Source organism: Ambystoma mexicanum, chromosome 11, assembly GCF_040938575.1.
Source record: "Ambystoma mexicanum isolate Mex_15411 chromosome 11, UKY_AmexF1_1, whole genome shotgun sequence".
Classification (NCBI taxonomy): domain Eukaryota; kingdom Metazoa; phylum Chordata; class Amphibia; order Caudata; family Ambystomatidae; genus Ambystoma; species Ambystoma mexicanum.
In genome coordinates, this window is record NC_090934.1 from 813,949,129 (window position 1) to 813,975,923 (window position 26,795).

The window sequence follows — 26,795 nt, forward strand, 5'->3', positions numbered from 1 at the left end:
TCTTAGATGATGGATTTCCCACTTAGTCTTTAGAGTACTAGCCTTAGAAAGGATTATGTCCTGCCTCAAAGGACTCTCACAAGAGATTGTCATCCTACCATATGGTATCCAGTTACATTTTCGAAAACACATTTTCGAAATGCCATTTTGTCAAAACAAAATCGGCGGAAAAAAAATTCAGAATGTTTTATTTTTATTTTATATGTTTTATTTTTGCTTCGTTAGTAAAAAAAAAGTGTCAATAAATAAAAGAAAAATAAAAACATTCGAAAAAAAATATTTCCGGCATTTTGGTGTCGAAAAAATGACATTTTGAAAATGTGACGTTCGAAAAAATGTCACTATAAACCCTACCATATATTTCAGCATCTAAGATAGTACTTGTTTGGAGCTCCATAAGGATCCCCATTCTCCCTAGTCCATTTCATTCTCTAGGCCCCTCATTTCTAAGATCCCTGAACCTATCATGCTGATAACACTCAACTGATCCTAAGACTACCAAACATAAAGATTACAAATGCGTATTTCAGATAGATCAGTGGATGGCGTCCAGCAGCATATTATTTAATCCAGAAAAAATGATATCCTTACCGCAGGACACTGTACACTTTGAGTGCTCTTTCTTTCTGACCTCAATAAACCAACCTCTTCCCCACCACCCACCACTCAGGGTAAGATCCTGGATGTTATTATGGACTCCAATTTGTTGTTGAAGCAACAGATAACTGTGGTGTCAAAGCAGGCCTTCCTTCACCTACAATTCCGAGAACAATCTTCCCTTTCCTAAACTTCCCTCAAAAATATGAGTTAATGGCTGCTATCCTACTATGCAAATAGACTGCACATTAGTGCTCCATCATATTCAAGGGAACGACTTCAGAGGGATCAGAATGCAGTGGCACATTTATAATTGAGACTGGAGCACAGAGAGCATACAACCCCAGCCTTATTATTTCTCCACTGGTTCCCAGTGGGCCATAGAGTGGCCTTCATGGTGCTCCTATCACCTTCAATGGTATCCATGGGTTTGGACCAGTATTCCTGCAAGAAAAACAAAAGTAACATCTTCTGAAAAGTATTCTCAGATCTGAATCTCATCCAACCCTTGTAATACCTCCTGCAGAAGATCAGAAGAAGGACACTGTGACTTTTAAGACATTTTAAGCAAGATGTATTAAATAAGAAGAAGGCCTATCTCTCCCTATAGCAAAGGGGTGTTCCCTACCTATATAAATAACTAAGGTGCTACTCAGCCGTCTGGAAATGTCAAAATCAAAACCGTCTGCTGTCCAAAAACGAATCCTATCTGAACCTACAACTATTCAAAACAAAATAAGGTCAGGAGAATGACTTCTGGTGAAGCAGGGTCTTCTAGAGTTCTTTTAGTATTTTATTTTCAAATAGTTTTTAGCCACTTTTTGTAACAGGGCTGCCAATTCTTGGATAAGGTCTTTCGGTTTTGCTTCTCTGGTGGTATTACTTTTTAAGGTTTCTTTCCTGAAGTTTATTTGATCCTTATATCTGCATGGTTGAGCCGGGTACAACCTTGGGTGATAATCTTTCTTTGTGGGGTATCTCTTCAGGAATCTTACCATGCCCCCTCCTTGCCTTGGTATTATTTTGGTCAGCCACATCTCGTGTTCTTATTTGAGCCTCTCTTGTTTCTACTATCTTCTGTTTGATAACTCTTGAGAGTTAGGATCTTTTCCCCTCTTCCCAAGGTAGTTGTATCCGCTGATTAATAGTCTCTTTCTCAGGTTTAAATAGCATGTTTCCTCTTATATTGCTACAGTTCAGAATAATCAACCTTGTAATTCAAGTTTCAACAATTTTACTGGAACGAGTTTCATCACTCGCATAAGGATTCCATTTTAACCCATTCTGCCTGTTACCTTTCTTCTCATCAGGGAATGTCTCTGGGGCCTGCAGTCACTTGGGACCTTCCTTCTCACTTGGTTTCTCTTAATCACTTGGTTTCTCTGTCGGCATCTCCTCGCTGTCTTCTTGATTTCCCTTTGTGCGACAGTCCAGTGTTCCTCCTGGCAATCAGTGCCACTGCAGATGTCTCTGTGGATTGATGTTGGCATAGTTGGTTGGGTCACCTGCCCACCAGACCTATTCATGGTCACGCCACAAATGGTTCTCGGCTTCTCACACCCTCGGTTTCATGCTGATTCGATACGCTCTCTCCCTAACGTCTGGCACTCTAGTTCAGAGCAGCTCTGTACTTTGCAGGCTCCACTGCTCTCGTTGGCTCTGCCTCCCGCTTGAATTACACGGCCCGAGAGCCTCCCTGTCTGCCAGCCATGATTCTCTCTCTCTCTCTCTCTCTTTGAGCTCAGTGTGTTCTCTTCTTTAAACATCCTTGTCCCAGTGAAGTTGAAGCTTGTCCTTAAAGAGACAGCTTACTTTCTCTGATAATCATGGTACACGTTAAGTTTGTCTTCGGGCCAGTCTTGGCTTTAATTACTATTAGGCATCTCAAATAATCCCATGAATGCCATCAAGGGGAATGGTAAGGGAGTCCCGTAGAGGAATGGGTGTCCTTGTACTTAAGGGGGAGTCTCTCCCAGTGAGATCCCACTTTCCCAGACCCCTCGGAATGGTCTTGTGGAGCAGGCTCACTTCCTTAGCCTCAAAAAGGGAGGGCTCCTCCTTGGGGAAAGGGCACGAATCCCCTTGATTTGTCACACTCCATATTATCAAAGGTGAAATAGCTGGCTCCTCCTCCTCCCTTTTGCCCACCCTCCCTAAATATTGAACTTCCAGCATTTTCCACCACAGAGGTTCATTTCAACAACAGAAGCATTCCAGGAGCGTTCATGAAAGGACTTATTATGCACACAAGCACTAACCACGAGTAGAACCGACAAGTGGAGTGATTCCTAATACACTCCTAATCTACGATGTCATTGAATCCCCTGATATACAGGGACCCTGTGGTACCTGTGGCACCTGCTACAGATTGCTTTCTTTTAAATAATTTCACATAAAATCAATGCTTGATTCTAGGATTTTCATTTTAGATCCACAAACTTAGCTAAGCATACGTTTATAACACAATACTTGATGTTTCTTCTATACCCAGCAAAAATGTGTGCCAACGGCAATTAAGCGTTTTGCACCACCGCTCTACTTTTCCTGCTTGAATGTAGGTAGGACACCTCAGAAAGTGGCGTAGTCTAATGGCAGTTTTTCTTTGGAGCAAAGTTGATGCTGTATGGTGAGAAACCCCTTGCACAGTTCGCACTATGATTGTGACGGTCACTCGTGCCATTGCTCTGCCAGGCGTCCACCAATCTGACCACATTCGTAACACCGCAGTTGGTGACCGGATGTTTCTGCACTTTTTTGCTGTATTTTTTGGTGTGTGAATTTTGAGGCTTTGGGGGTGTGAGAAGGCTGAAGAGGTGGGCTATATGAGGGAGTGGGTTGTTGCCTCCTATAGAAATACCACAAAAATATGCAGTTACAGTAAAGTCTATGAGGTCCACTACGCCATAGGTCATGAAGGCTCCATTCTGATTAAAAGTGTCGGTTTTCAGCAAAATTCAGATTATGCCAGGGCCCCGGAATCGCGACATGAATGAGCGTGAGGTATTGGCTACCAGCTGATAGTGCAGTAACTGGCAGATCATATTGTCCTCTAGGTTCAGACACAGTGACAACTGCTTATGGACAGCCAGGAGGCTTTAAAGCGCAGTGCCAGAAAGCACCAAATAATTCACAGGTCCGGAACTAGTCTCCATTTTAACCGATAGAATTGTTTTACCAACCCAAATTATATGAGCAAATCTTTCCAGACAAAAATTGTACCAATTGCAACTGATAAAGATAAAACGACAGTGCAAACAGCATTTCAGCGATACAGGTATGTGGGCGCAAACAGCAAAAAAAACCAAACAAAATAAATAACAAGCACACAAGAGCTTTCACTTATGATGTCAACTTGGAAAATACAGTTCAGCGTTCAGAAAGCAGAGCAGACAGGAACTATAGTCACTTCACACCGCATTAATAACAGGCAACTCACAATGTTTTCAGGCAATAATCGTCTTGCTTAAGTCTATTTGTCATACAGTTGTTCAACAGTTTCTGATTTTCAGGAAACCGACTTTTGCTTTTGCTTCCAAAAACATCTCAGAAGTGCTTGGAGCATGAAGGAGACTGAGTAATGCTTCTGGGAATGTATCATAAGGCATTATTTAAAAATGTTCTCCTTTGGACGGCTGAAGGGTGGTAATATTTAAGAGCAATGGAAACTCTGATATCTTTGTAACAGTTCTCATGTCAAACTGGCAAGGTGCCCACAGTTGAGCATGAGAGAGAAAAAGCAATGTCATGTGTGCCCCCACAAGGCGAGATGATATTTGATTGGCAGAAAGCAGAGAGCATCTTTTGATCATGTGTCCTAACAAATAATTTCAGCGCCTGCCTTCCTGGCTGAGCAGCGTGGCATTACCCATTCAAACAGAAGTGACAGGGCACTACACTAGTGCATGGCTCCCGTATCACACAACAGGAGACAGTACCATTGATTCAATTAGTTTCTTCTTTTTCTTACATAACAAGCAGGTTAACTGAGTCAGAGAAGAGACTCAAGCATGCCAAAAAGATGCTCTTTGCAGGAAAGTAATGCTTGTTCCATGGTGCATCACCTGGGATTCACAGTCTTCTTCCTTGGAAGTGAGTATGTAAAGAAGTGATAGATTATGGACACACGTTTTTTTGCCACCATTGCACACATATTTACCCACTATTCTGCCATACCGCTAGCAGTGCAAAACCATCTAGCTACAGTGTTGACATACTACCTTCACAAGGCAATCGTGCAGCTACTGACTGGCCATACCACTGGCACCACACACTCATCTTGCCACCAGTTGGCTCTAATTCTACCATTTTCCAACCATAATATTTACCCTGTGGTTGTACCACTACCATGGCACTATTATCCGGGCACTCCTTGGCCATACTCCCGTTTTTGAACACATATTCAGTCATAATTATTGCTATACTCCCACCTGCAAAACTCTTGTCATTCTTTGTCCTTATTGCCATCATTGGAACATCATCCATTTCCTCTCTATCCATATGTTTGCACCTGCACATCCATCAGTTTCGTGTTTGCCCCTATCCTATATATTGTACAATCATTTGGTTGCTCGTTGACCATAGTCCCACCACTACACAATTATTGTGTTAAATCTTGACCATTCTTGACCACTACAGAATTATGATGTTATGCTCCCAACACTGAACAATCAACTTTTTACTATTCTGAAGTATACCACTGCCCTTTCACAGTCATCCAGTCACTCTTTAGCCAAACATCCAAACTCCCAACTCTGAACAATCATCTGTTTACTCTTTGGGCAAACTCACAAAGTGCACAATAATCAGATTTCTCTTTGTCCACACTTGCACCACTAAACAACCCTCTAATAACTCTTAGGGCCTCATTACACGGATCGCGGTAAGGGTGTAACGGTACCGGTATTTTACCGCTACCGGTAAATCCTTACTGCCTTACTACGAGGTCCCTTTGCGGGTTGGGGAATTTAACGCCTGCATTTTGCAGGCGTTAAAAATCCAATCCGCAAAGGGACCAGGGAGCTAATTACGGTACCGCAATTCGCGGTACCGTAATTAGCGCCTTCCCCATTCCCATAGAGCCCTATGGGGCAAAAATGGGAATGGGGAAGGGCAATGGTGGAAGGGGGAATTACCGCCCTGTCAACCTTGGAATAGGGTGGTAATTCCCCTTTCCACCAAGGCGGTGCCGGTATTTTACCGGCATGAACCATGGCGCTAATAGCGCCATGGTTCACCGCCATCCGTGTAATGAGGGAATTAGATCCAAACTCACACAAATACCAAGTGACATTTTAGACACACTCCCACCACCATTCAAATATCCCGTGATTCTTTGGCCATATTTCTAACACAAAGAAATAATCATGAATCTGTAACCAATCTCTTAAATCTGATGAATTTGTAACCATAGTCTTAAATTGCTTCGCCCAGATGCCTGTGGGTTAGGGGCACCTTTACAATAATGTCATAATAAATGAATAATTAAAAACATCTCTTTACTTGTTTAACTTATTAGTGCCACTACTTACCAACAGGTAACTCTTTGGGCATACTCTGTCCACTGTTTATGATCATGAAACACTTTTGTGGAGAAAGAAACAATAAATAACACAGCCTTAGACAAGATATGATTATACAGCTAACTAACTAACTGGCAACAAAGTTCAGTCGCTCACTGCGTTCGGTATGGAGGTCGCAGTACAGTCAGTCCACAACCTCAGTTTGTTTGACTAAATTAATCCCCCAATTGAGATGAATTCAATACATATTGTTGAGCAATAGTAGCACCTGTAATTTACATAATATTAACTTGACTATTTCTATTTATCAACCTTATAATAACTCAACCACAAAAAGCAAAACAAAGTCCCTTAAACACTACACCTGCTAGTGTCAATATACAATTACACATTAAGAACTTTAAAGGCGCAATGTCGATTTGTGCTAAAAATGTAATGCAGATAATTCATTAAACTCAAATTAATTCCACTGCATGTGTGTTTTATTCAAAATATTTACAAGCTATTATAATATATGAGGGCTCTTAAGAGTAATGATTGTTCCTATCTTGTAGCCAAGCATTTTCATGAACATCATGGTGGCATGTTAGATGGTTGTTCCTTCTTTGGTGTGACCCATGAACACAAACATCCCAGAGGCGGGGACAGAATTTTTAAAATTGTGCCAACAGCTAACAACATTCATTATGGACTTTGAAAGCAAGGGTCCACATGGACACAGCATTGATGAGGAACTCTTTACCTTATTGGAGTTTAACTGTGCAAAAAAAAGAAAATGGACATTGGGTTGCAACTGTGATGTTTAAATTTCAATTTAATTTTTGGCTTTTCTTGAGTGTCTATGGGTATGTATTGTTTTTCTCCTTCTGAATTGATTGCAACATGTATTAACTTATCCATCCATTGATGCTTTATGGGCTTGTTGTAGCATACCACTTATTTATTAGTGTATGTTTGTGTCTTTTAACGCATTGAACACATTTTTGAAAGTGATAAGATTGATTGGATGTTGTGGTAGAAACATTCATGCAATTTCCACTTGAGTCTATGAATTGTTATACATTGGCTGATTTGCACAAATTGAATCACTTTGTTATATATGTAGGTATTATGCACTTTATTGTATGCATTGTTGCACATCTACAGATCTGTATTGATATAGGCACTTGCACTTTATTTGCCATTTTTGCCCAAGACTATAATATTGGAGTCAGGAATCTGGTTTATTGATGGCCAATGAAATTACATTGTCATCATTGAATATCATGTATGTTTTAAGACACATTGAGATATATATTCTTTGAACACGAACAGTGGTTTTGTTTTGAAAATCCTGCACTTAGCACTTTATGTTTCATATGCCCTTACTAGCAAGGATTATGTTGCAATTACTGCGCATTTATATGTTACTACATGGATATAAGACTATACATGGATATATAACTATATCTTATAGGTTAGTTGCACAATCAGAAATATTGGGAGTTACAAAAAAAAGTACCCTATATTTTCTTATTCACAGACTCACACGTTGAATGTTTTTCCATTGTCCGTGCACAGTGTGGCATCTGGATAGTATTTTTAACTATGCAATACGGGCTAATAAAAATGTAACAGCATAGTACTGAATACTAGTTTAAAATGGCCTCAATCATCTATAAAGCAAAATAGAGTTTCAAATGCTGGATTGCAGGCACATGTAAAAGCACTTTGAAAATGGAATCTTTAAGTGTGTGATCAAGCGCCGAGTAGGGCGTGAAATGTGTCACATTTGTGTGCCTCCTGACTTGTTGGCAGTGCGTTTTACATTTTTTGTATAATAAAATTCTAAATTCCTTAATTTTTCCAAAATGTTGAGCCTTGAGCATTTTTTATGGGTGGTGAAGCAGAGTGTGACCTGCACATATTAGTGTGCATTTCCTCTGCATATATATAATATATATATATATATACAAAAATATACATTTAAATATATATATATATATATATATATATTATTTTTCATGGCAAATATATATATATTTATTTCTTTATTTGCCATATTGTTCAGTACTGATTGCTGGTTAGTGATAGAATCAATACCTTGAAGCCATATCATTGCATGAATTTGTCATACCACATGATGCACATATATGGAGATGATGGATAGCCCTGCAAAAATTGAAGAGAGCAATCCTCAAATCAATAAGTGATCTCAACAAATTAACCAACCTCTTCAGCGATCTGTATGTTATATACACTCACAGGCCTGAACCATGGCAGGGCTGACTCAGCTCTCCGTCTATGCACATTCGATCGCTGGACTACTATTGGCTAATAATAAACACTTTTACAAAAGTACGTAGAAGCATCATTCCAATGCCAATGATCTAAAGTGATCATGTAAAATACCATTGCCATGCTATTAATCCTGAACGCCTCCACAGCACGAAAATCCATTTATCAATAACCCAAACAGCCATAACAGCACGCAAAACCATAGGCATTTTCTGTTATCCATATAGTCCACAATGCTGAAAACACAATCGACACTGCCATTAATCCTCGTAGATCCCGTCACGCAAAATACCATCACTGTTCCCAGTGGTCCACATAGCCCCCAGCTGGGAAGAACCATTGCCATAGCCAGTAATAAGCTCCTACCTGCAGCTTCTCTCCCTCCTGCAGAAACATGCCTGTCGCTACTCTCAAGCCCATCTCTCTCTTGCAGCCTCTTGCCTGCTTTCATCCAATGGCCAATGCTTTTGCAATACTCTTGTGGTGGGGCACTTCTCCGCCTCACACCACAAAACCTTGAACAAACAGCACTCAACCTGCGCCGCCTACGTGGGAATGTCCTGGTTTGCCAGATGGCCAGTCCGGCACTGATTATATGTAATGACTCTCTGCCCGGCCTTTCCTACCTAGTGGAAAAGTCCATGTGCCCTGCTAATGGAGGGGGATATTCTCTGATAAGAGGATAGCTTTCCACAGTCGGGACACGGTACAATCAGTCGCCCAGGCCCTATGGGCCAAAGTTGTGACATCAGAAGGTGAAAAAGATCTGCTGAAGTTTGCGTCCCTTATTTCAAGGTACATTTCTGCCAAACATGACATTTGGATTATTGCCATGCGGGCAGGTCTTTCAATGCCGGGCATCATGCAGCGCATCACCTGCCTCTTGCTGAAAGGGAGCTTTTCAGAAAAACATGTTTACGCCATCCTAAGTGGTCTTGTGGTGTCAGAACTGCAGACTGTTCCATTCAGTGCTTGGTGTAGAGGGCATGGCCCATTGAGCTGAACGGGAGATGAACTTTGCATGGGTGGCATGCAGTTATGGTGCTTGGGTGTCGGCTCCTTACGGCATACTTAGTTTATTACGCAAGGGCGCACCCAACGTGTTTGACAGCACGAACCCTGCTTGCTTGCTGCCAAGTGCATCTGAAATAGTTTACACACCGCCCCACCAGGAGGAAGTGATCTCAAGAAGCATTGCACATCATTTAGGACAGGATTTCGTCGTCAAACGACCAATGTGTACATGTTCCATTCTCTCAGTCGCCATGATTGCTGTGTTTCCAAAGGATAATGTCTTTCAGTGAAATTGGTCATCATTGGCTCTGACTCTCTTTGAGCCCCCTCATTCATTAGTCAGCTTGGGCAGAGGAAACAGCTTGCTCACAATATCACTTCTTGGTTTAGGGAGGGGATTAAATTAGCAGGTGGAAAACATTGTAACCTCTGAGCCAATCATAATGTTCGGAATACAGTCAATATCTGCTGATATTGACTCCATCCCGGATATTATGACTTAATGATCAGCCAGTACAACAACAGAAAGCCTTTTCTCTTCATTCAAGAATCAGCAATTCAATTTTTCAAGAAGCTGTCTTTCAACAACACCCTTATTTAATATAATGCAACAAAGTGACCAATGTTTTCACTTTTGTAATGAATTACCTTAGCCTAACATTGAACCTAGTGCAAGCTCATTCTAAAACTTTTCCAGCTGACTTAAATTAACAATTAAAATGCTTACCTCATAAAACAATGGTTATTTTAATATTAGCAAATGAAACCGCATTTAATTTGCTAACACATTGTTTGTACTTCATTCACTATCAAACTAGCATAATTTAGTGTACCGCCACAGCAGCAAATCGATTGTTGCTACTGCCATCATGTGATAACAGGTCTAAAGACTTTAGGAGGGATCATAATCACTTTTAATAATGACCTGTTGACCCTACCCTGGTTCTATAAGGCTATATGGATATTAGGAAATGTAGTTTCTAGAAGCTTGTTTTAGGCATAAAACAGGGCGACTCAATGCTTTGCAATCATGAATAAGTAATAAGTAGAAATCAAAGGCCAAAAACGAAACAAATATTTTTTTTAATTACCACGCTCTACTCTTAAAAAGCACCCCGGAGAAAAGTAGTAAGGTGACCGTAGTGCACACACCACCCAGAGTCAGAGGTAAGGGAGGGAGGATGTAACAAAGAGGTTTATAAGCTGGTATATGGTACCAACACCCTGGGCCTCATGACAAGTTTGCCGGTCCAGAAATAAGGGTGATGGTAAACTCACGGTACGCTTGTTTCCAGACCGGCAAACTATGTGTTTGCCTGCTGGAGCCGCTGTACCCGAAAGGTGTGACGCTGCCGGGAGCAGCGGTCATGGTAAGCAAACCTGTCACGGAAGCAACGGTGCTGGTGCGTCCGTGTCCCCACTCCCATAGATGGGACTATATGGGAATGGGGATTAACAAATTTATCAGCGCCTGACTTCCCGGCGGCCGACTCGTAATGAGCCGATGGCACCGGGGAGGCAGGCGCCAGTACATTTGTACGGGTCTGGCTACAACCCGCCGATAGCACTAGCGTGGTTACCGCCGGACCCGTAATGAGGCCCCCTGTTTTAAAACAGTCTTTGCATGATAAAAATGGTTTTCAATAAGATTTTCTGGGAAACAGTTTTCTACAAATTCAGGGAAAAAGAGCCACTGGTTCAGGTAGGAAACAGCCCCAGATGTATGGCACAAAGTGAGCCATGCATTTTGTGCCCCTATTTGCCCACACGTTAATGCTGGGTTCTGAATAGGCATCTGCATCCGGGGATGGGACTGGCATGCATGTACAAAATAAACAGAAACACTCACATAAGGCCATGGGTCAAGCCATAGCAGGCTGAGATTTGAGAAGGCCCCTGGCAGAATTGTGCAGTGCCTCATGCCTGTCCCCAACCAGAGAGAATGAGAGTAGGGGAATGAGCGCACAGTCTACTTTGTTTCCATGAATCAGAGATGAGCTTACAACTGTGGCAGTGGCTCCCCAAAGCATGTCCCAGCTGCATGCAGCAAAGCTAGTGCTTCACAGCAGTACATCTATGTGCACATTTGGGACTTGGTACACCCACAGAAAGCCGGAGTTTACTTGACTGCATGATGGGGTTTCTTCGGAAGAGGGGCCATGTACTTTAAGTAGTGGCCACTCAAGGACTCTAGATTCCGCTCTCTCCACGTGCCCGTAGTCCGACTGGCCTTGCTACTAGACGTCGTCTTGTCTCAATCTCTTGTTCATTTATTCAAGACATTCTCATTTCTGCTTTCACTGTTTTCTGTTCTTTTAATTGTCACAAACACAAAAGCATTGCCCCTTCCTTCAAGTGCCAGGAAACCTAATTTTGAGGGATACTAGAGCTCTAACTACATTTTAAAAATTCAAATCAAATACAAATTGTGTGTGAAGTGCAGACACAAGTGGACAAAACATTTCTACACATCTAGCAAATAGATTTTCAGATTATGGAGGCCCAACATATATAATCATTTGAATTATGCGTGCCTGCACTCGAAGGTTCATCAGCTCATGCGTGACCATCTTGAGGAGTTAGATACCAAACAGAACAAGGAGAGGGCAAGAGTCGCCTCATTCCGAATTTGGGGGTAATCATGGCACTATTAGCGCCATGACTACTTCCAATACCGGTACCAAGTCCGCCCTCGTTCAATGGGGACTTACCGATCTATTCCAAGCTTTGCAGGACTGGTAAGTCCCCATTGAAAAAGCCATTTCCCATTCCCATTTGAGCCCCAATAGGGCTCAATGGGAAGGTGCTAATAACGGTACTGCAAATTGCGCTACCGTTATTAGCTCTAAAGTCCCTTAACGGGTCCCATCCTTAACGCCTGGTAAAACCAGGCTTTAAGGAAGGGACCCGCTAAGGGAACTCGGAATAGGGCACAAAGGGATTACCAGCACCGGTGTCCTTACCGGTGCCCGGTATCCCTTTGTGACCAACTCGTAATGAGGCCCCTATTGGTAACTTGGCCTGTGCTCTGGCCAGTGACACTGAGTTGCAGTGATAAGAAATCGTCTATTTCTGTATTCACGCAGCACAAACCAGAGACATTCAGACCTGGGCATGGCTAGATCTCTCCCTTCACTGCCAGTGCATGGGTGGACATCTCACAAGTTAAGAGCTGCTCTCTGACATGTGTGCACTGTGCAATCCATACAGTTCAGTCCCGCCGTCACTTAGCCGGTCATCCTTCTATGGTCGATCAATCTCGTACCATAATATGGAATAATCATAACACCAGATATTAGAGCTCTTAGAAGAGGGCGGCATCATCCATGAAGTGTTACAGAAGCACACCAATGATCATCTATTGTTAAATTTGCAAGTTTTGAGTTAGCTTCACTTGTGTCTGTTGTATTTCAGCTGTATCCAATAATTGAAGCTCTGGACGATGTTTTCTTTCATCTTCATGTGTGATGGTCATAAGGCCTGAGAAACCACTGCGGTGCTTCGGAAGAAGGAGCCTGAAACATATTGGACATGTCTTCAGTTTTTACTCAAAATAACAAAGAAAATGCCTATCTTACACTATTTGCTACAGGGATGTTCCCCACCAAACAAAACTAACTAAAGGTGCTCATCTGTCATCAGGACGTCAAACTCAAAATGTAACTCTGTCCAAAACCAAATCTACTTGACCCTACCACTAATACTCATAATTAAAGTTTGCCAAAAGAATATATCTCTCCTGGCTGCTTCCATTCGGCCATTTGTATTGAGGATTTTCTTCAGGGTTTATATATATCAGATATGAAAATGTCCTCCTCCAGAAACTTGTTCATTATGATGATCTGTTATGATTCTCAGGATCTTATTTATGAGCTCATGTCAACTAAACCATTGGTCTGATCTTCAAGATGGTGTATTCCTTATCAGTTTTCTCAGTACTTTCCTTAATGGTTTTCTTAAGAAAGACTCTTAGGGCCTCATTCCGAGTTTGGAGGTAGCCATGCCCCTAGTAAGGGAAGGCATGGCTGCCTCCAAACTCGGGTCCGAGTCTGTGGTCCCTGAATGGGGAAATACGGGCCATTCCGACTTTGGAGGGCCCGGTATTTCCCCATTCAGGGAACCCGGACCATCCCCATTCCCATTGAGCCCCGATAGGGCTCAATGGGAATGGGGAGCATGCTAACAACAGGCCCGTTAATGACGGTCCGTTGTTAGCATGCTGGTCCCGTCGCGGGACCCACAAAGGACGTCTGGTCTGACCAGATGTCCAAAGCGAGTCCCGCGAGGGGTCCTCATAATGAGGCGGCACAGGGTTAACGGCGCCAGCACCTTTACCGGCGCCATTAACCCTCTTACCGCCTCACTTGTAGTGAAGCCCTTACAGTCCTTCCTCTGAGTTTGAGTAGTTCACCCTCTTTCCATTCAACCGTTCTGGGATTTGCTATATCTTTATCATGGGTGAGGCACCACCACTCCTGGGGTCTCCCCACTAGGCTCTTTCTCTGACCCCTGGGTGTAACATATAATCTTGACTCATAGTGATTTTCAGAGTCTCTCATTAAGGGATTCCCCCACTCTTCAACAGTTCACTTTGGCAACTTCTTCCATCCTTCGTAGGATACTTTCTCCGGCTATCTCAAAGCCTCATGCTTAATATCTCCACTGACTTTCCTTGGTTTCTCAGGAGATCTGCACGTTTGTTTTTCCAATGTCCCAAAATCGATTTAGCAGTTTTCACAAGTCCCTTCACTTAAGGGTTGCGCTCCCGGCAAGCTCCCCCCTCTCCAGTCCACCCTGGTACCTTTGTTTGTCAAGGGCCGCATTTCATTGTTTGGCTCTCGCGTGGGTCTGTTTTTTTGCTTCCTTGTCTCCCCCCCCCTCTGAGCTTCACAACCGCCCCACTCTCGGCATCTCTGTAGCTTGTCATGCTCGGCGACTACCTGCTGATGGAGGGTTCAGGTTTCCCGCTCCAGCTGATGTCGCTGTCGTTAGACAGGCCCATACAAATAGAAGCAGGCACTATACAAATTTCAAGTAACCGAATACTACAAAGAATTGCATCGTCCAGGCCAGCAAGAGAATAGCATTGCATTTTGCACAATAAGAAATATATATTTAAGACTGCCCCCTCGCCATGCTGTTAAATGTCCAAGTAGCTGGATGCTGGATAGAAACAGGGGCTAAGTAAGGCCAGACAAAGCAGAAAGACCTCAGTCAACATCCTCGCAGCTTTCATTTGGATGAAATCAGGCGTGGGTGAATATGTTCTGACCAGATTCCAGCTGCAGGTGTGAGCAGCACACGCTTTAAATGCTAAACCTATTTAATGCATTATTAAATAGTTTTGTTAAAACAACTACTTTAGCTTTGCACCGATCCAGCCCAAAAAGTGAATTCTGTTTCCTCAGTGTACATGTTATAGGGATTAATAAGCTTGGCTGGGGAATCATGGAAGCCCTGTCAGATTGTGTGTACTTGAGTCCATTTCCATTACCGTGCCTGTCGAGCTTCTGAAAGAGGTGACATCGTGCAGTTCCAGACACAACCGGCTCTCCCTTAGGACAGGCCCAGTTGGGCACACCATGATGTCACTTCCTTTCTTTGCTAGCCTCTGAATGGCTCAGTCATTCCAAAGTCAACAATGAGCTTGTCAGGTTGGTTTTAAGTGAGGATAGCCTATCTCCACGAAATCGTCTACCGGGGGTGGAAAAACAGGAAGCCATCAACATGTGGAAAGGTGATGAAAAGTTAGAAAGGCCTAGAGACCCCTGCATCTAATTAGCCGAGTCTCTAAACTGCCCAGCTCGCATTTTTATTCCGTAGTATTACATTTTGCTTGGTGTTAATATTTTTATTCTGACAAGTGCTGTCTGGAGAGCACTCCATAAATAAGGCATTCACAATTTCCTGTAAATAAGCAGTGGACACAAATCGTTAACCGTACTTACCGCTGCCCGTCTAATAGTCTTCTTGCCTCGACGGTGGCTATTCAGCCTAATGCAGTGCCCTCCGCGCTAAAAAGACATGGCCGCTCATTACCATGGTCACAGGCACTTAAGGCCCTTTTAGGGCTCGCTGCAAAACAGCGGGAAGGGCAGGGGGGGTGGGTGGTGCAGCTCACTAAAATGAAAGCTCACTGCCGTAGACACACAAGCCCATGGAAATGCCAGCCACCGCTTGACGTCAGTGAGCAGCGCCCTATCCCCGCCATTTTGATCGAACGGGTACAAGTTAGTATTGTAACATTCTCGAATGCTTTATGTTCAGACAGAAATATTTTTGTCAGATAGCGAACTGCCCGCGGATGTAATGGTAGTTAGAAACCTTAACAAGTCGTTTTTCATCCAAACAGGCAATCCTATACCATGCACACCCAAAGGCACACCGGCATTTGTGTAATTTGCAAGTTGTGAAATAATTTGCTGCACCCAGCTTCAAGCAGTAGCCTTGTCAAACATAGCAATCGTTTTTACTCATGCTTTGTGAGGGTCTTAATGCGGCCCGCGCTCCGTTACCGCTCTTGAAGCCCGCAGAGGTTTTGATCATTGCTATTAGCAGCCATGGATTAAAAAATGGGGTGCTTATAGCAATGTATTTGTTTCAATGAACGGGCCAAATGCTCGAGGAAAATACTCACCCAAAATGACCTCCAAGCCCATTTCCATGGTCGGCCAGGAGATCTGAAGAAGGGGCGCGGCCGTCCAGAAATACCAACAGGTAAGTGTACGGGGGGGGTCACCGGGAGGGCGATGGCGAGGGGATGGTGGAGAGCTGGTGGAAAGATTGCATGGTGTGAGCAGTGCACATCCTGATTCAAACCAAGGTTTGGATCGTGTTATTCCGCCGGTGTTTGGTGTACCCTGATTGGCTGCTGCACCCACCCTGGGTGCTAATATTTGTTGAATACATAAAAGCACCCCATAAATAAATGTCTTGCCATTTCCTTATTTAAATGCCATCTGGTCTTGAACGTGTCTTCCACTAACCTCAATAACTTACCACTACTGATTCTCCCCTCTTTCTGCTCCCCCAAACATTCCAAGGTTCAAATGCTCTGACTCCCATCCCCCATCCCTCGCTGCCTGGTAGAAGGCGCTTAGGCCAGTCTTCTACCATTAAACGTCATTAAATGTGCTTACATAGACACAGATCAAGGCAACATATGTCGTGTTTATATGTCCATGTTGATTACATTCACGACATGAATGGCATACTTGTAGTGTTGAGCCTGGGGCGCGAGGTAGATTTGATATGCGAAGGAAGGAAAGCAAAGTAGAGCAAAGTTAGGAAAGAAAGAAAGAAAGAAAGAAAGAAAGAAAGAAAGAAAGAAAGAAAGAAAGAAAGAAAGAAAGAAAGAAAGAAAGAAAGAAAGGAGGAAGGAAGGAAGGAAGGAAGGAAGGAAGGAAGGAAGGAAGGAAGGAAGGAAGGAAGGAAGGAAGGAAGGAAGGAAGGAAGGAAGGAAGGAAGGAAGGAAGGAAGGAAGGAAGGAAGGAAGGAAGGAAGGAAGGAAGGAAGGAAGGAGGGAGGGAGGGAGGGAGGGAGGGAGGGAGGGAGAAAGGGAGGGAGGGAGGGAGAAAGGGAGGGAGCGAATATAGACAGAGAGAGAGTGTGAGAACGAGAGAGAAAGGCAAGAGAGAGAATGTGTTGGGAAACAGATAATTAATACAGAAAACTCTGACACAGACATTCCGAGGAATTACACAAACATATGTGAAGAAAGAAAAAGAGTGAAACATGCTTCTAAAAACAATCTGTTTTTTCAAAGGAAATAGCAAGTGTCAGAATGAAACGAGAAATGTAAGAATCTGCTCCTGGAACCCCGCTTAGAAGTATAGGGAGACTCCTGGTGTCGAGCTGAGATTTCTGAGCACATGGCACCGCGCAGTATGGCCAGGAGAAGATTGCCAGATGGCATGCTGCTCGAGCATCCTATGCCAGCTCATCCATGAAGCTGCACTGGCACTGATTCCGAAGGGAATCACTCATGTGCCCTCCCCAATTAGAGATATGATGAACACTGGCTGAGCTTCTCGGAGACGCAAGAAGGCAGCCTTCTCGGATCAATCGCGGCGCAGTGGCAAGCACTCGCTGCATGTGGCTTAGGTGGTGCGGACTGGACAACGAAGGCACGCTCGTCCTAAGACACAGTGGGGCTGATTCATGGAAGTCTTTTATAATGGCGCAATCCCATAGGAAAACGTTCTGTGAATCAGGCCCAGTGAGAGGCGTGCAGGAGCATAGACACACCCACTCATGGGTGCATTTTATTGCTTATAGCGCGAACCTAGCTCAAGAGCAGACGGAGAGCGTTACAATAGGATTGTGCCAGAATTGGGCTTGACGTTTTATACAGTAACACGGTACTCTTGCTGAAGGGAGAGCAGGATTTCTATTCATCCGGCAACACCGTGCTGCAAATGCTGTTATTTGGCCCCAAATATTCAGCTAACATACAATATGATTCTTTAAGAACACAAACTTAAAAGACACGCGCCACTACGCATTGCCAGCGTGGCATTTAACTGCCTTGGCAGACTGAACGCAATCGCGGCTCTGTGTAAGACCTATTTATTTTTTACCATGACGACAACTAAATCTTTTATTAGCGTGCGCCGAGCTATGAAAGCAGCCACGTCACTGGAATGGCAGTCTGAGGGGGCGTCTGTGAAAATATTAGCTCAAAAATCTTGATGTTTTGGCCCTGTGGAGAAGTCTTGGTCCCTGGCTGGGGACAGAGGGATGCTTTTGGCAGGGCAAGCCCTATTCACTGGGCGCGCTGTTTGCAGAAGCCCTTTAGCTGTTCATATAACTGGACGTGCTGATTTACTCGGCTAGTTCTTCGAGTACCCGACCGCTTGAGAGCGTGCTTATTGGATTGCAAACCGCTATTCGATTTGTGTCCACTGTGGGACACCATACTTGGGGGCATGCGCATGTTCCTTGCAGCTTGGTGAAAATGTGGAACGCGAGAAGGAAGTACGATGTCTGACAACATGCACTTGAATTCCCGGCATCCTCGTCCAACACTGCAACCCAATAACATATTTTGAAATTGGCTCCTAGAAAATGCGCAACAATTTGAAATTGGAGCTGAAGTGAAAATGTATATAAGCAGAACGGGAAAGTGTATGCACTGCCAGAAAGATTGAAACGCTCCACACAGGGCGCGGGATGCTGCTTTGCCCGCACATGAATAATAATATTACAAATAATAATACCTTTTTATGTGTCACTAATGATCGATTCTTCCTCCTTATAAGGCCCTTATTTACTACCCTAACGATTTTGGGCAGGAAACAATGCATAAGAATTGTGTAATAATTCCACATCCTGCAATTACTGCGCTGTACGGTGAGTTGAAATACCTAATAATAGACCTTAAATTTTTTTACACAAGAGCTGGAGGTCAAATGTTTCAAAACTATCCGAAAACAAGCGCTACCCTTCAGTGCAGTAAAAAGAAAAAAATGTTTTGTATGGGCAAAAAGAATAGGGGTTGAAAAGTAGGCCTCTCGGTTGCCTACCTTTCCAAAACCTTAAGGCATAAAAAGGCTATAATGTGCGCTGATAGCATGACTGGCCACTGTAAATAGACCATTTCCATCCTCAAAAATAAAATGGAAAAATAATGCATGCAGATTTTCAGAAATACTAGATGCACAATTTCTTGAACTCCCAATCCATTACTGCCAGCCTGGCATGCGTCACACATCGGTGCCTTCTCGGAAATATTGCATGCAGTGTTTCCATTTGCAAATCCGCTAAACTTATAATGGGAACCTACATATTGTAATAACAGCTATTTATTTACATGACCTAATTTAATGGTACTCGATTTGTTGACTTTGGAAGCAAGAGGAGTCGAGTCAGCCAATGAGGGGATTCGAACTTGTGAAGTGCAAGCTGGTATTGGACCAAGGCTGAGTTCTTACCTCATTGAAAGAGCCATGTAAGAAATATAATGAGCCCACCTATATCGCGCACCCACCTCTGTGCCACAAGCAGATAATACCCATTTCACCCATCTTTCAAACAACTAGGAGATGGACAAAAGGGGAGAGCTATTGGACAAGAAATCCTTTTAGGAAGTGCTAAATGTTTTAGGCTCCTCGAAAGAAGCTTTGAGGGTGGCATGGCTAGGAGAGACTCATCCTTTGAGCACAGCGAGGAGCTGCGTTCTGAAGGTACATCGGAATGGACGGAGTCGAGCACTTGAAGATCAAACAAGCAACGCTCATCGCTTACCTGGTAAAGAACGTGGAAGTCCACGTCCTCCACAAGGCTTATGTGCTGTGACGGATGTGGATGTGCACGTTCTTGTGGAGCTTGCTATAACCGCATGCCCTCACTGCCACAGCTATCATAGCCACACATAAAAAACATGGTATCCTTCACCGGAAATCAGTGAAGAGAATCTTGTGAGTGGCTGAAACATGTTCCGACTCTTTCATGCTCCAACCAGTCAAACCTCAGCATTCTGGGCAAGCACTGCATGACATTCCATGAATTTCAGAAGCCCAATCTATACCCTTTGCCAGCTATCAAGTCTTCTCATGGATACTGCCTTCATGGCCTGGGAACCTACATGTGTGGACATCAAAATAAAGAAAGAATGCACGGAGGGGTTCACGAGAGGAACAACGCGTCATAGAGGTTGGTGGTTTGTGCGAAGACACATCACGGACAAACATAATACACGACAGGTTTGACTGAGAGCAGCAATTCGACGAGGCATTGAGATGCAAGCGCAAAAGTGATTTTGAGGATGAGACAGGTCAGACTATAAGGCCAACACGCAGTCTGAGGACTTTCATAGTATGTTGCTGACGGAAATGTGTTCGCTGAATGAATGTACCAGTTAAGAACACCAGAGTCCTCATTATTACTAAGGGGCATAGGTGACAGTCATTTTACACCTTTGCCTCGTTCTTGCTCTTTGCCCTCAAAGGTAAAACTTGCCCATAAACCATTCAACACAAAAAGGGAGCATTCATGATAGAAATGCACACATTATCACAAAAGGTAAATAGCATGACAACTATCAGCAAACCACAGGAGGTGATCTGCAGGTCTGTAAACATGGAAATCAAGTACAGAATGAAAAGACAATGCAAGCGCTTTCTACAGCTAACATGCAAGGCATCATGGGCGAAAAAGGGGAGGCATCGATGGGTGGAAGAAAGCAGGGCTTTGCCGTAAAGGCATCAATCCAAAAAAAGAAAAAGTGAGAATACAGCTTGGGGTCAAAGTGGTTGTGGCACTTGAAGTCAATGCAAGAAATCGCAGGACCGTGGCAGACAGCATTCAAAGGGAGATAAGAAGAGTCAGAACTAAGGAAGAAAATGCGTTCGGGGAATCAATACTGAATGTCAACGTGGGCTTTTGATCAGTGGTCCAAATGGGATGTGATCATCAGGTCTTGGACTTGCCATTCTTGGACTTGTTAATCAAGAATTCAGAGGGCCATATTATCGTCGATTTGTATCGAAAAGAAACTGACCGGAATACTATTTTAAGATTCGATAGTTTCCATCCTGATTCGTTGCGTAAGAGCATTCCCTATAGTCAGTTTCTTAGGGCTAGACGTAATTGTACTAAAGTTGAAGACTATAAGACCCAGGCAAACATTATCGAATACAGATTGCAGCAGCGAGGTTACCCTAAATATTTACTTCGACAATCTCGAAAAAGAGCTAGATCTCAACATCGTGATATTCTCCTTGAGAAACACTCTCGGGAAGATATCACTAAGGAGCGGCTAGTTTGTGCCATGACTTTCAATACTTTCCACCATAAGATTAAACAAAGTATTATGAAGCATTGGCACCTGCTCCAACTAAATAATCCAGAACTTGCAAAACCTATTTTTGCATTCAAGAAAGGTAAGAACCTTAAAAGTTGGCTTACTAAAGCTGACAGGTGTAGTATTGGACCTAAATTGAACACGGTGACAGGACTGTGGGGCGTCAAGCCCATCCAAGGTCACTTTCCATGCGGTTTCTGTAACCAATGTGCTTCTTCTATCACCGGAACTTCTGTAGTGATTAATGGAAAGAATTGGAATCTTAAACATCACACTACGTGTAACACTAAAAATGTTATTTACGTAATATTTTGCCCCTGTGCTCAAACGTATATTGGCAGAACATCTAGGCCTATTAAAACCAGAATTGGCGAACACAAATCTAAAATTCGAAATAAAATCGTGTCTGCCCCGTTAGTTTCTCATTTTCTTGAAAATAATCATGACACGAATAGTTTGAAATGGTGCGTGTTGGAAAAAGTCTATGGTACTGACGTCAATAACACAGCAGCTCGCTTGGCGCAAAGGGAACAATGGTGGATGTACAACACCACTAGCTATGAAACAGGACTTAATCGCCAAGAAGAATGGCTCCATTGTATACCCTAATAATAAAAATAAAAGGATTTTTTTCGAGCATTCTATTTCAGTAAGGACAACTTTTACGGATGTACATCTGTTGGCTTGAATCCTTTTGTATCCTCTGTTTATGCTCTGTAGTCAGACTATTACACTTTTGACATATATATTCAATATTCTTTTTGGTGATATTATTTGTGTGATTTATCACACATAATAATTCGTGTTCCTTGATTTATATATTGAGTGGCAGTAAGATTTTTCTTCAAATATAAATTTGCTTGGCTCGCCTCTGCACTGTACTTTTCTGTGCTTTTTCGCATCCTGTTTCTTGAGTAGTCATTTTTGATCACTGTTTAGTACTCATGGGACCAGGGTTTCCTACAGGTAGCCCTTTTGGTGCTTTCTTGTCCTTTTTCGCGCATGTGACACTTGCGGGTATGCATTTGTTTGTTTTACCTTTGCAAGGTGAATCTAGTCCCTTTTTAGTATCGACGGGACATAGGGCTCATATACGTAGTCCCATTTCTATTTTCATTCTCGCGTGTATTTATAAACTCATATACGTAGTCCCATTTCTATTTTAATTCTCGCGTGTATTTATAAACACAGCCGCGGATCTAACATCTGATGGCGTGCCTTTACTTCGGTTGTTGCGGAGACGATTCAGGAGGCTGTGCGAGGTGAGGACTTCGTTATTAATATACGGGTTAGAAGTGCATCCACGTGAGGTTGGGAGTTGCGATGATAGTATCTTTTAGCCTCTCTCTGCGGCGGGCTCATGTAGGCTTCCACAGTTTAAAATGGTGTGAATGTCCAGGACAACTACAGTTTGTTAATCTGTAGAAATTTTTACATCTGCTGGATAATATAGGCACACGTCGACAGCATTTTTGTGTGAATTTGTTTCGATTATTTGGTGACTAATTATTTCATTTGCAAACATGGATTTGGCTGTGTAAGTGGCTTTTGTCTTATCAAAGCAGCTATCCATCTTTTCCGTAAACATCACTTTTAACATTCTAATTCTTAGAGGTTCGGGGCTACCTACCGGATAGAATCTCTTTAATTTTAATTTTGATGTTTTCGGTTTCAAATTAAAATGCACTTGTGCATGTAATCATTTGCAAGCCAAGTTGCTTGCACTACCAAAATGTAATTTTTTACGTTTTTCCTTTAGGGTTTTTAACCCAAGGTTTGCACCTCTTGGACTTTTCTTTTGGCACGACCTAACATCGTCTAAGGCCCTTATGTTTGGAATGTTTCCAGTTCTATCTACAATTTAGTCCATTGGTGACATGACTAGATTCTGAAACATTCAATACTTTAAGGTTAGTGACAGAAGGAAATTTAGTGATCTACTCCCTGTGGAGACAGGGGATACTGTGCGTTAGCATTTGAAGTTTGAGATAATCTTGTGATATCTCACAAGCTTCATATCTTTGTCTCTCTAGATGTAAATTCATTTTCATCTCCAGTCCTGTTTGGGTGGCGGATTCGAAACAAGTATAATTTTCGGCACCATATGTGGACTAACTTAGGTGAATATATATCTCTAGGTTTTCTTTTAATGGCTAGAGGTGGCGAGTATTAGGAGGCTCTTTCATTTCATGTTTTACTCTAACATATGGTTTTTTTGTGTTTTTTCTTATTTGTTTGTTTTAATGTGTTTCACCAAGGGTTAAGGCTTCTAACAGACTTCAAGATCTACAATCAAGTCTTTTGAATTGTCTAAAGTTTCACCTGTGAGAACTACTGTGTTATTGTTAAAAGTTTAGCATTAATATTTGCATTATATAGTGCGCCCTGAAGAAGGCGACTACTGGCTCACTTAATTGAGCCAGATAGGTTGATTTCGCCGAAACTGTAATGACATTTGAAGACCATGTATGTACAGTAGGCACTTAGCACTTTTTTGTACTTAGCACTTTATTCCATTGGCAGCAATTCCCTTTTCAATAGCATCTTTATTATTCGAATGAAATTCAAAAATATGAGACAGTGATGCTTTATCTTGATTAGGCACTCATGACTCTTTTGCACTTAGCACTTTATTCCATTGGCAGTAATTTTCTTTTCAACAGCATCTTTATTATTCGAATGAAATTCAAAAATATGAGACAGTGATGCTTTACCTTGATTAATACTGGGTCATGAATTGTGGTAATTAAATTGCGATTGAATGGTTTAATGTATTATATTTGACAAGTATTTTATACTAACATTAATTCATCTATTTTATTGTTGTTATGTTGTTTATATATTATGCAATTTTATAATGTTTTGTGATGATTATTAAAATATGAAAATATGAATCTGTTATGATTGGGCCACTTTCCTTTTCCACCTCTATTCCTATAATTGGGTACTTAAATTAATATAGTACTCCTCCATGTGAACTCTCCCCCCTGGGGTTTTTTTTGTCATACTGATGGTGATAGGGCCAGTCCATTGATAAGAAACCAAACAGGGCACAGGACCGGGTTGGCATGGCAGGGGGGATTTATGCAGTGAAAAGCCTCCAGTATCAAGGAAACAGCATCCTTGGGATGTGCTACAAAAAAGAAGGGAACAGAATGGGCGGCTGCAGAAATATCCTCCAGACTTCCGATGTTCTGACTGTCGCTTTTTGTGACGGAGAACCCGCTCTTCAGATCTGGAATGGACAGGTCTTGGGTAAAGGGTCTGAGGGAGGGTGGGTATTTTGGATATCTTGACTGTATTCATGTCTTCAATTCTAGTGGCAAACTAAAACTGACATCAAGCTTATCCCTGTATAATTCCCATTCCCAAGGCCTGGAATATTAGCGTTGGTGGAAGGCGGAATAAAGGGGTGGGCCACTCAGCCTGTACATTTCTCCCCCTTTCCCCAGCATTCGAAAAGTAAAGTCCCAATTCATGCTGCACAAAACTAACATTAGAACCGAAGGCAAGGCACTGAAAATCTCCAGCACCCACAACATGTCATGTCATGAAACCACATACACTGTTTTAGGAAAGCTGGACTCTGAAGTGTATTTACCCCTTGAAACGCAGCATATTTTACGTGCGCATTTGAGGCAGCGGGCATGATGTTAGCTGAATATCTACTATTAGAGTGAGAGTAAAACAGCTGTGCATTATGCGGCAGCACTCCCACATCTCTTCAGAAACAGACGGTCCTCGATTAGAAGCAGCACTTGACCGTTTACATCCAACAACAATCAGGTTTAAGCAGCTGGGTCACGCTCTCCCGCGCCGGGCCTGTTGACTCGCTTTGTCGCAGAGGCTCAAGTGATGCTCTCATTAGAGAGCCCACCCTGAGAAACTGGAGAGCCCTCCGTGGGAGAGTAGTAATATCTGGTGTCCAGGAAGCACGCTCTTCACGATGCTCAGCTATCTAGGTTTAGATCTGCCTCCTACAGCCAGGGATAATGGTGCACACGGCGCTTGACTACAGAGCCTATCAGCACGGTGCTTCACTTTTACAATCAACAGGGGCCTTCCCCCCAGAAGACTCATTCTGGGGAGTGCATTACAGGAGAGTTGTTAAGCGCCTTCAGGGATTTGGAACTGAGTGAAAGGAACGTATCACATGTGCGGTATGTTTGGTTCCAAGGTTTTAAGGACAGCGCCATGATGCCTACGGGTTTCTGCGCGCTTTATAAATGAAATAAATAAATGTGTGCCGCATTTTATGCTAGCCCACATATTTCCGGTTAACAAGGTTTTTTTTAGACAGAGCTTGCCGCCACAGGGTTTGCAGGTGTGTTGCTGTCTAAATAACAAGGGCTACCCGTTTTCTTTTTAATGGGGTGCAGCCTCAGAAAGATGAATGATAAACCCTGCGCGCGCGCGCATGTGTGTGTGTCTGTGTGTGTAAAGCATGGTTTGCCTCAGCTCTATTGGAGGCTGCAGTTTCTTACATTTGCACTACTCTGTGAAAACTCACACATCTGACGAGCATTGAAACTCAGCCCTTGAGATCATATGTTGCCATTTGTATGTGCAATGCTGTCTCTAGATCTGCATGTGTGGACCGGGACGTTGGGGTTATCAAGTGTGGCTGGCAGTCCGTGGGAATGCCCCCCGTAGTCTGGCGCTATTCTTCCTCTAAACCCATGTGCATTGCTGCACCTGGGTGTATGTGCATTGTTCTGTGTGGAAATGCATTGCGGTGTCATTGATGTATTGTCAGATTTACATTGGTATACATGATTTTGCACTGTGATATCTTAATAATGCCGCAGAGATCTATATATCATTGTTACATGTGGATGTATACAGGATTACCTATATTAAATGTATAAATTGGTGCATTAAGAATCCAAGGGAATATTCAGATGTGCATTTATGTTTTAAGTTGAGCATTGCGGTATCCTAATATACATTTCCAAACCCATATGAGCACTAGCATATGCAGATACCAGTTGCATCACATTCAAATGGTACATTCACTCATATATTGGTGTATTGATTAGCACCATATCAGCTTGCCTTAATTTGAATTGTTTTATCCCGATGTGCACTGGGGCTTTCGGGTGCGTGTTGGTGTAGCCCTGTGTTATTGTATGTATCTAAATTGTACACACGTATATTCTTAGGCATATCCAGGTGAGCATTAGTCTATCAATATCGGTACATGTGTCTGCTTGGATTTGTTTTGCTGAATTGGGATATCACCATTGTATCTGGATATACTTAATTACATCCAGGTGTGTTTCTGTGCATCCAAATGAGAAAAGGTGCATTCAGATGTGCATTATTAGTGTTGATGTAGCCAGATATGCTTTAGGGAGCACATCTGTGCATTGGGATATCCAAAGGTGCTTTGGCATACCTGGATGTACAGTTGTATTTTCTGGTAACCCAACTGTACCCCACAAATAGGACAGTTCTGAGTACTGGAACCTACTAAAACGTTTCATGGCTAACAAAATAATTAACAACAAGTCCTTCCCAATCTTAGTAAATTCACATATTCAGTAAACAATTATCCCCCAAAATGACAACTCAAATGCAACATT

The 26,795-nt window shown here is 42.7% G+C and overlaps 1 protein-coding gene across 18 annotated transcripts in view; it reads right to left on the reverse strand.

Annotated features, from left to right (window-relative positions):
• The window catches only part of SOX6 (SRY-box transcription factor 6), a 1,055,545-nt gene that overhangs the window by 599,065 nt on the left and 429,685 nt on the right, over positions 1 to 26,795 (reverse strand). The gene's annotated exons all lie outside the window — the stretch shown is intronic.